Source organism: Sebastes fasciatus, chromosome 9, assembly GCF_043250625.1.
Source record: "Sebastes fasciatus isolate fSebFas1 chromosome 9, fSebFas1.pri, whole genome shotgun sequence".
NCBI classification, from domain to species: Eukaryota; Metazoa; Chordata; class Actinopteri; order Perciformes; family Sebastidae; genus Sebastes; species Sebastes fasciatus.
In genome coordinates, this window is record NC_133803.1 from 271,052 (window position 1) to 280,622 (window position 9,571).

At 41.8% G+C, this 9,571-nt stretch overlaps 9 non-coding genes across 9 annotated transcripts; 4 read left to right on the forward strand and 5 right to left on the reverse strand.

Annotated features, from left to right (window-relative positions):
* Nucleotides 1–27: 27 nt before the first annotated feature.
* Nucleotides 28–146, reverse strand: LOC141774681 (5S ribosomal RNA). Its single transcript, XR_012595431.1, has one exon. It is a non-coding gene; the product is annotated as a 5S ribosomal RNA (ribosomal RNA).
* Nucleotides 147–851: 705 nt separating this feature from the next.
* Nucleotides 852–970, forward strand: LOC141774682 (5S ribosomal RNA). Its single transcript, XR_012595432.1, has one exon. It is a non-coding gene; the product is annotated as a 5S ribosomal RNA (ribosomal RNA).
* Nucleotides 971–1,472: 502 nt separating this feature from the next.
* LOC141774663 (5S ribosomal RNA) lies at nt 1,473–1,591 on the reverse strand. The gene has a single exon (XR_012595413.1). It is a non-coding gene; the product is annotated as a 5S ribosomal RNA (ribosomal RNA).
* Nucleotides 1,592–2,237: 646 nt separating this feature from the next.
* On the forward strand, nt 2,238–2,356 carry LOC141774673 (5S ribosomal RNA). The gene has a single exon (XR_012595423.1). It is a non-coding gene; the product is annotated as a 5S ribosomal RNA (ribosomal RNA).
* Nucleotides 2,357–2,859: 503 nt separating this feature from the next.
* LOC141774668 (5S ribosomal RNA) lies at nt 2,860–2,978 on the reverse strand. Its single transcript, XR_012595418.1, has one exon. It is a non-coding gene; the product is annotated as a 5S ribosomal RNA (ribosomal RNA).
* Nucleotides 2,979–3,632: 654 nt separating this feature from the next.
* Nucleotides 3,633–3,751, forward strand: LOC141774684 (5S ribosomal RNA). The gene has a single exon (XR_012595433.1). It is a non-coding gene; the product is annotated as a 5S ribosomal RNA (ribosomal RNA).
* A 502-nt stretch (nt 3,752–4,253) lies between these two features.
* Nucleotides 4,254–4,372, reverse strand: LOC141774692 (5S ribosomal RNA). The gene has a single exon (XR_012595440.1). It is a non-coding gene; the product is annotated as a 5S ribosomal RNA (ribosomal RNA).
* Nucleotides 4,373–5,026: 654 nt separating this feature from the next.
* LOC141774686 (5S ribosomal RNA) lies at nt 5,027–5,145 on the forward strand. Its single transcript, XR_012595435.1, has one exon. It is a non-coding gene; the product is annotated as a 5S ribosomal RNA (ribosomal RNA).
* Nucleotides 5,146–5,647: 502 nt separating this feature from the next.
* On the reverse strand, nt 5,648–5,766 carry LOC141774696 (5S ribosomal RNA). The gene has a single exon (XR_012595444.1). It is a non-coding gene; the product is annotated as a 5S ribosomal RNA (ribosomal RNA).
* Between the last annotated feature and the right edge of the window lie 3,805 nt (nt 5,767–9,571).

Here is a 9,571-nt window from a genome sequence, read left to right on the forward strand (position 1 = left end):
TCTGCTGCTTGTAAAGAGAAGTGAAAAAGCTTACAGCACCTGGTATTCCCAGGCGGTCTCCCACCCAAGTACTGACCAGGCCCGACCCTGCTTAGCTTCCGAGATCAGACGAGATCGGGCGTGTTCAGGGTGGTATGGCCGTAAGCAACAGCACTGGTGACGAGATCGGGCGTGTTCAGGGTGGTATGGCCGTAAGTAACAGCACTGGTGACGAGATCGGGCGTGTTCAGGGTGGTATGGCCGTAAGCAACAGCACTGGTGACAAAACGGCCCTTTATAGATGTCAATCACTGCCACCGTGAACGCCTGTGTGCATATCTGTCCATAGGGACATTAGCATATTTCCAGAAGTTCTGGGCAAGGAGCTCTGATTACAGTGACACAGTTTCCCCACATGAATGATAAACACTATCTATGACAGAGGTGAGATTGTAACTGAGCTGCTTGAATGCAGGTTTGAGGTGCTTTTTGCAATTTTATGCTACTTTATACTTGACTTTACAGGGATAGATTGGAGTTTTTACTCCACTACGTTTGTGATTGTTATTGCGACTTTGTAGATTTAGATTTGACATTTAAAACGTGATTGTTTCATAAAATATGGCGCAGTATGATACTTGAAAATGCTGCTTACACAGCAATACATCAGTGATAATAATCCAATAATATTTTCATAACATAGCCTGTAACAATGTAACAACGACAGAGTTTGTAACAAAGACCCTTTTTGTCATCATAGTGAGAATATTTGTTTGTGTTCCTGACAATCTGCAGCTGCTACCTTCATAGACAGAATACGAACACTTTGTGTTACAGCATCTTTAAATGGCCTTTTTGTTGCTGCAAATGTTGCTTACGGCCATACCACCCTGAACACGGCCGATCTCGTCTGATTTCGGAAGCCAAGCAGGGTCGGGCCTGGTCAGTACTTGGATGGGAGACCGCCTGGGAATACCAGGTGCTGTAAGCTTTTTCGCTTCTCTTTTACAAACAGCGGAGGGCGCTGCTGCTTCTTCGTTGGACACTGGCAGGCGCTGATGAAAATCAATAGAATGGTGTACACACAATGTCAATGCTTTTCAAATATTTTTTAAAGAGCAGATCACGAGTTACAAGTGTATATCATTATATCATAAACTAATTAGAAGCTGATCAATTTCACTCGGGAAAAAAATAAACCTTTATTGAAGTTCATTGGACAGCATAGAGTGGAAAGAATGGTGAAGATATACATCACTCAGAAACGACACGTGAGTTTTCAACTTTTTTTCAAAAGCATGCAGAAGTGATTCAAACTGAAGTAATGGCCGTTACTCTTTGGTGACAGCACACTAGCATCAGGACAAAGCGTTGAAAATGTGGGAGAAAGAAAAATGCTGAAATTCAACATCCAGAGTCAAGCTGCTCTGATTTTCAAAGTCTCCACCGGAGAAGCAGCGGCGCCCTCTGCTGCTTGTAAAGAGAAGTGAAAAAGCTTACAGCACCTGGTATTCCCAGGCGGTCTCCCACCCAAGTACTGACCAGGCCCGACCCTGCTTAGCTTCCGAGATCAGACGAGATCGGGCGTGTTAAGGGTGGTATGGCCGTAAGCAACAGCACTGGTGACGAGATCGGGCGTGTTCAGGGTGGTATGGCCGTAAGCAACAGCACTGGTGACAAAACGACACAGGCGTTCACTGCCACCGTGAACGCCTGTGTGCATTTCTGTCCATAGGGACATTAGCATATTTCCAGAAGTTCTGGGCAAGGAGCTCTGATTACAGTGACACAGTTTCCCCACATGAATGATAAACACTATCTATGACAGAGGTGAGATTGTAACTGAGCTGCTTGAATGCAGGTTTGAGGTGCTTTTTGCAATTTTATGCTACTTTATACTTGACTTTACAGGGATAGATTGGAGTTTTTACTCCACTACGTTTGTGATTGTTATTGCGACTTTGTAGATTTAGATTTGACATTTAAAACGTGATTGTTTCATAAAATATGGCGCAGTGTGATACTTGAAAATGCTGCTTACACAGCAATACATCAGTGATAATAATCCAATAATATTTTCATAACATAGCCTGTAACAATGTAACAACGACAGAGTTTGTAACAAAGACCCTTTTTGTCATTATAGTGAGAATATTTGTTTGTGTTCCTGACAATCTGCAGCTGCTACCTTCATAGACAGAATAGGAACACTTTGTGTTACAGCATCTTTAAATGGCCTTTTTGTTGCTGCAAATGTTGCTTACGGCCATACCACCCTGAACACGGCCGATCTCGTCTGATCTCGGAAGCCAAGCAGGGTCGGGCCTGGTCAGTACTTGGATGGGAGACCGCCTGGGAATACCAGGTGCTGTAAGCTTTTTCGCTTCTCTTTTACAAACAGCGGAGGGCGCTGCTGCTTCTTCGTTGGACACTGGCAGGCGCTGATGAAAATCAATAGAATGGTGTACACACAATGTCAATGCTTTTCAAATATTTTTTAAAGAGCAGATCACGAGTTACAAGTGTATATCATTATATCATAAACTAATTAGAAGCTGATCAATTTCACACGGGAAAAAAAGAAACCTTTATTGAAGTTCATTGGACAGCATACAGTGGAAAGAATGGTGAAGATATACATCACTCAGAAACGACACGTGAGTTTTCAACTTTTTTTCAAAAGCATGCAGAAGTGATTCAAACTGAAGTAATGGCCGTTACTCTTTGGTGACAGCACACTAGCATCAGGACAAAGCGTTTAAAAATGTGGGAGAAAGAAAAATGCTGAAATTCAACATCCAGAGTCAAGCTGCTCTGATTTTCAAAGTCTCCACCGGAGAAGCAGCGGCGCCCTCTGCTGCTTGTAAAGAGAAGTGAAAAAGCTTACAGCACCTGGTATTCCCAGGCGGTCTCCCACCCAAGTACTGACCAGGCCCGACCCTGCTTAGTTTCCGAGATCAGACGAGATCGGGCGTGTTCAGGGTGGTATGGCCGTAAGCAACAGCACTGGTGACGAGATCGGGCGTGTTCAGGGTGGTATGGCCGTAAGCAACAGCACTGGTGACAAAACGGCCCTTTATAGATGTCAATCACTGCCACCGTGAACGCCTGTGTGCATTTCTGTCCATAGGGACATTAGCATATTTCCAGAAGTTCTGGGCAAGGAGCTCTGATTACAGTGACACAGTTTCCCCACATGAATGATAAACACTATCTATGACAGAGGTGAGATTGTAACTGAGCTGCTTGAATGCAGGTTTGAGGTGCTTTTTGCAATTTTATGCTACTTTATACTTGACTTTACAGGGATAGATTGGAATTTTTACTCCACTACGTTTGTGATTGTTATTGCGACTTTGTAGATTTAGATTTGACATTTAAAACGTGATTGTTTCATAAAATATGGCGCAGTATGATACTTGAAAATGCTGCTTACACAGCAATACATCAGTGATAATAATCCAATAATATTTTCATAACATAGCCTGTAACAATGTAACAACGACAGAGTTTGTAACAAAGACCCTTTTTGTCATCATAGTGAGAATATTTGTTTGTGTTCCTGACAATCTGCAGCTGCTACCTTCATAGACAGAATACGAACACTTTGTGTTACAGCATCTTTAAATGGCCTTTTTGTTGCTGCAAATGTTGCTTACGGCCATACCACCCTGAACACGGCCGATCTCGTCTGATTTCGGAAGCCAAGCAGGGTCGGGCCTGGTCAGTACTTGGATGGGAGACCGCCTGGGAATACCAGGTGCTGTAAGCTTTTTCGCTTCTCTTTTACAAACAGCGGAGGGCGCTGCTGCTTCTTCGTTGGACACTGGCAGGCGCTGATGAAAATCAATAGAATGGTGTACACACAATGTCAATGCTTTTCAAATATTTTTTAAAGAGCAGATCACGAGTTACAAGTGTATATCATTATATCATAAACTAATTAGAAGCTGATCAATTTCACTCGGGAAAAAAATAAACCTTTATTGAAGTTCATTGGACAGCATACAGTGGAAAGAATGGTGAAGATATACATCACTCAGAAACGACACGTCAGTTTTCAACTTTTTTTCAAAAGCATGCAGAAGTGATTCAAACTGAAGTAATGGCCGTTACTCTTTGGTGACAGCACACTAGCATCAGGACAAAGCGTTGAAAATGTGGGAGAAAGAAAAATGCTGAAATTCAACATCCAGAGTCAAGCTGCTCTGATTTTCAAAGTCTCCACCGGAGAAGCAGCGGCGCCCTCTGCTGCTTGTAAAGAGAAGTGAAAAAGCTTACAGCACCTGGTATTCCCAGGCGGTCTCCCACCCAAGTACTGACCAGGCCCGACCCTGCTTAGCTTCCGAGATCAGACGAGATCGGGCGTGTTCAGGGTGGTATGGCCGTAAGCAACAGCACTGGTGACGAGATCGGGCGTGTTCAGGGTGGTATGGCCGTAAGCAACAGCACTGGTGACAAAACGGCCCTTTATAGATGTCAATCACTGCCACCGTGAACGCCTGTGTGCATTTCTGTCCATAGGGACATTAGCATATTTCCAGAAGTTCTGGGCAAGGAGCTCTGATTACAGTGACACAGTTTCCCCACATGAATGATAAACACTATCTATGACAGAGGTGAGATTGTAACTGAGCTGCTTGAATGCAGGTTTGAGGTGCTTTTTGCAATTTTATGCTACTTTATACTTGACTTTACAGGGATAGATTGGAGTTTTTACTCCACTACATTTGTGATTGTTATTGCGACTTTGTAGATTTAGATTTGACATTTAAAACGTGATTGTTTCATAAAATATGGCGCAGTATGATACTTGAAAATGCTGCTTACACAGCAATACATCAGTGATAATAATCCAATAATATTTTCATAACATAGCCTGTAACAATGTAACAACGACAGAGTTTGTAACAAAGACCCTTTTTGTCATTATAGTGAGAATATTTGTTTGTGTTCCTGACAATCTGCAGCTGCTACCTTCATAGACAGAATACGAACACTTTGTGTTACAGCATCTTTAAATGGCCTTTTTGTTGCTGCAAATGTTGCTTACGGCCATACCACCCTGAACACGGCCGATCTCGTCTGATCTCGGAAGCCAAGCAGGATCGGGCCTGGTCAGTACTTGGATGGGAGACCGCCTGGGAATACCAGGTGCTGTAAGCTTTTTCGCTTCTCTTTTACAAACAGCGGAGGGCGCTGCTGCTTCTTCGTTGGACACTGGCAGGCGCTGATGAAAATCAATAGAATGGTGTACACACAATGTCAATGCTTTTCAAATATTTTTTAAAGAGCAGATCACGAGTTACAAGTGTATATCATTATATCATAAACTAATTAGAAGCTGATCAATTTCACTCGGGAAAAAAATAAACCTTTATTGAAGTTCATTGGACAGCATACAGTGGAAAGAATGGTGAAGATATACATCACTCAGAAACGACACGTCAGTTTTCAACTTTTTTTCAAAAAAATGCAGAAGTGATTCAAACTGAAGTAATGGCCGTTACTCTTTGGTGACAGCACACTAGCATCAGGACAAAGCGTTGAAAATGTGGGAGAAAGAAAAATGCTGAAATTCAACATCCAGAGTCAAGCTGCTCTGATTTTCAAAGTCTCAACCGGAGAAGCAGCGGCGCCCTCTGCTGCTTGTAAAGAGAAGTGAAAAAGCTTACAGCACCTGGTATTCCCAGGCGGTCTCCCACCCAAGTACTGACCAGGCCCGACCCTGCTTAGCTTCCGAGATCAGACGAGATCGGGCGTGTTCAGGGTGGTATGGCCGTAAGCAACAGCACTGGTGACGAGATCGGGCGTGTTCAGGGTGGTATGGCCGTAAGCAACAGCACTGGTGACAAAACGGCCCTTTATAGATGTCAATCACTGCCACCGTGAACGCCTGTGTGCATTTCTGTCCATAGGGACATTAGCATATTTCCAGAAGTTCTGGGCAAGGAGCTCTGATTACAGTGACACAGTTTCCCCACATGAATGATAAACACTATCTATGACAGAGGTGAGATTGTAACTGAGCTGCTTGAATGCAGGTTTGAGGTGCTTTTTGCAATTTTATGCTACTTTATACTTTATTTTACTATACATTAAGCTATTTCTTTTGCTATTTAAAATGATATCCTCCAAGAGACACACACCTGAGACAGACAGACAACTCAGAGACACACCTGAGACAGACAAACATCTATAGACTACACACAGTGACACACACATTATTAGCTGCTGTTAATGCTTCTTAGCCTGCTCTAGGGATTTTAAAAGTCTTTAAAACAAACAGATAAAATAAGGATAGTGTAGTTAAACTATAATAACTTACCATCAGTCATTTCTTTTATCTGGTTGCGTCTTCTCTCCATCTCCTCCGGTGTAGAGAGCGGCGCTGTTTTACAGTTTGCTGAGATCGCCCGGCCGGGAGTACCAGTGTAGCTACACTGGTACTCCCGGCCGGGCGATCTCAGTCTCTATAACACTGTCCTGATTTAATAACTATAATCAGAGACACTGTGTGTCATCATCGGCTCAGCCATGAGTGGAATATCTTCCTCCTCGTCTTCCTCCAACTCTCTTTCTCCGTCCTGATCAGCTGATTGAGAGCTAGCCTAGCCTCTAGCGTTAGCCGGGCGTCCGACCCGACTCGGCGCACCCGCTGTCCTCATCACCCGGTGCGGTGAAATAATCTGAATTTAAGTCGGTCCAGGTGTATTCAGATGTAGCACCTCTAACAGGAATTTAATTTAAAAGTCGAGCGATGTTTTCCATACGTGATTTCATCTTGTCAAGCCAGCTATCTCCTCCGTCAACCACAATCTGTCAATCAACTCTATTGAGCCGCGTCAATACACAGCGGACTTCCGGTAAAAACTTTACGACAACGTTATGTTTAAGAGCTTCAAAACTAGACTTATCATTTGAATTTTACATCGATTCTTACTTTGTATTAAAGCTGAGACTTTATTTATTCAGAAACGAATAAAAAAAACAAAAACTCAAAACACACTTTTTCATAAAAAAACGTGTTTTTACAAGAATGCGCTGCCGCGACATCCGACTCATTTTGATAGAGCGGGTCACATATAAGGTAAATAGAATTGGTCCAAGTACAGAACCCTGTGGAACTCCGTGACTAACTATGGCGTGCATGGAGGACTCATCGTTGACATGTACAAACTGAGATCGATCTGATAAATAGGACTTAAACCAACTTAGTGCAGTTCCTTTAATGCCAATTAAATGTTCCAGTCTTTGTAATAGGATGTCATGGTCAATGGTGTCGAAAGCAGCACTGAGATCTAGCAAGACAAGTACAGAGACAAGTCCTTTGTCCGATGCCATTAGAAGGTCATTTGTAATTTTCACTAGTGCTGTCTCTGTGCTATGGTGCACTCTAAATCCTGACTGATAATCTTCGAATAAATGATTGTTCTGTAGAAAGTCACACAGCTGACTGGCAACTACTTTTTCGAGTATTTTGGAGGTAAAGGGAAGGTTAGATATAGGTCTATAGTTGGCTAGGACCTCTGGATCAAGAGTGGGCTTTTTAAGAAGAGGTTTAATTACAGCTACTTTAAAGGACTGTGGTACATAGCCTGTTAGTAAAGACACATTGATCATATCCAGTAAAGAGGTGCTACCTAGAGGTAAAACTTCTTTAAGCAGTTTAGTTGGGATGGGGTCAATAGGAGACAGGTAGTTGATTTAGATGAGGAGATCAGTGAGGTTAATTTGTGGAGATCGATAGGAGAAAAGCAGTCTAAATATATATCAGGTTGTACAGCTGTTTCTAAGGTTCCTAAGTTTGAGGATAAATTGGTACCAGTTGACGGTAGGAGGTGATTAATTTTGTCTCTAATAGTTATGATTAGAGACGATGACATCACTGTAATACATAAAAGGATAAATACAGATTAATACCAGTCATATTCTTGAAAAGAAGCATTATTTTGAAGAAAAAAAATATTTATGTTACAAATATACAACTGAGTAGAGATTGTCAACTGTGAGTGTATTGTGGCAGCACGCTTCAATGTGTCTATCCAAACTAGCCTAATGTTCCAGAATGTGTGAAAACATCAAAGGACGATGACATCACATCAAAGGACGATGACATCACATCAAAGGATGATGACATCACTGTAATACATAAAATGATATGTATGAATATTCAAAATGACGTATGGAAAACTCAATTTAAATGTCCAGAAAAGTGGCAGTGTTGATGTGCAGCAGTGTCTGGTGTACGTTGGGAAGCTGTGTGTTGAGCAATGCTAGTTGCATCCAACTCATATTTACCTTGCATGGGAGATACAATGATCAAGTATTTTATGACAATAATTTTTTTAAAAGTTAAAAACAAATACAGATTAATACAAACCATATTCTTGAAAAGAAGCATTATTTTGAAGAAAAAAATATGTATGTTACAAATATCCAACTGAGTAGAGATTGTCAACTGTGAGTGTATTGTGGCAGCACGCTTCAATGTGTCTATCCAAACTAGCCTAATGTTCCAGAATGTGTGAAAACATCAAAGGACGATGACATCACATCAAAGGACGATGACATCACTGTATTACATAAAATTATATGTATGAATATTCAAAATGACGTGTGGAAAAGTAAATTTAAATGTCCAGAAAAGTGGCAGTGTTGCTGTGCAGCAGTTTCTGATGGACGTTGTGAAGCTGTGAGTTGAGCAATGCGAGTTGCATCCAACTCATATTTACCTGGCATGGGAGATACAATGATCAAGTATTTCATGACAATAATTAATTTTTAAAGTTAAAACAAATACAGATTAATACCAGCCATATTCTTGAAAAGAAGCATTATTTTGAAGAAAAAACTATGTATGTTACAAATATCCAACTGAGTAGAGATGTCAATTGTGAGTGTATTGTGGCTGCACGCTTCAATGTGTCTATCCAAACTAGCCTAATGTTCCAGAATGTGTGAAAACATCAAAAGATGATGACATCACATCAAAGGACAATGACATCACTGTAATACATAAAAGGACATGTATGAATATTCAAAATGACGTATGGAAAACTAAATTTAAATGTCCAGAAAAGTGGCAGTGTTGCTGTGCAGCAGTGTCTGGTGTTCATTGTGAAGCTGTGAGTTGAGCAATGCGAGTTGCATCCAACACATATTTACATGGCAACTGTGAGTGTATTGTGGCAGCACGCTTCAATGGTAAATGGACTTGGACTTATATAGCGCTTTTCTAGTCTTCCGACCACTCAAAGCGCTTTACACTACATGTCAGTATTCACCCATTCACACACACATTCATACACTGATGGCAGAGGCTACTAAGGTGCCAACTTTGCCCATCAGGATTTAATCTAAATACTCATTCACACACCGATGGCTATGCCTCCGGGAGCAATTTGGGGTTAAGTATCTTGCTCAAGGACTCATCGACATGTGACCCGGAGCAGCCTGGGATCGAACCACCGACCTTCCGATTGGTGGACAACCTGCTCTACCCTCTGAGCCACAGACGCCCGTGTGTCAATGTGTCTATCCAAACTAGCCTAATGTTCCAGAATGTGTGAAAACATATAAAGGACAATGA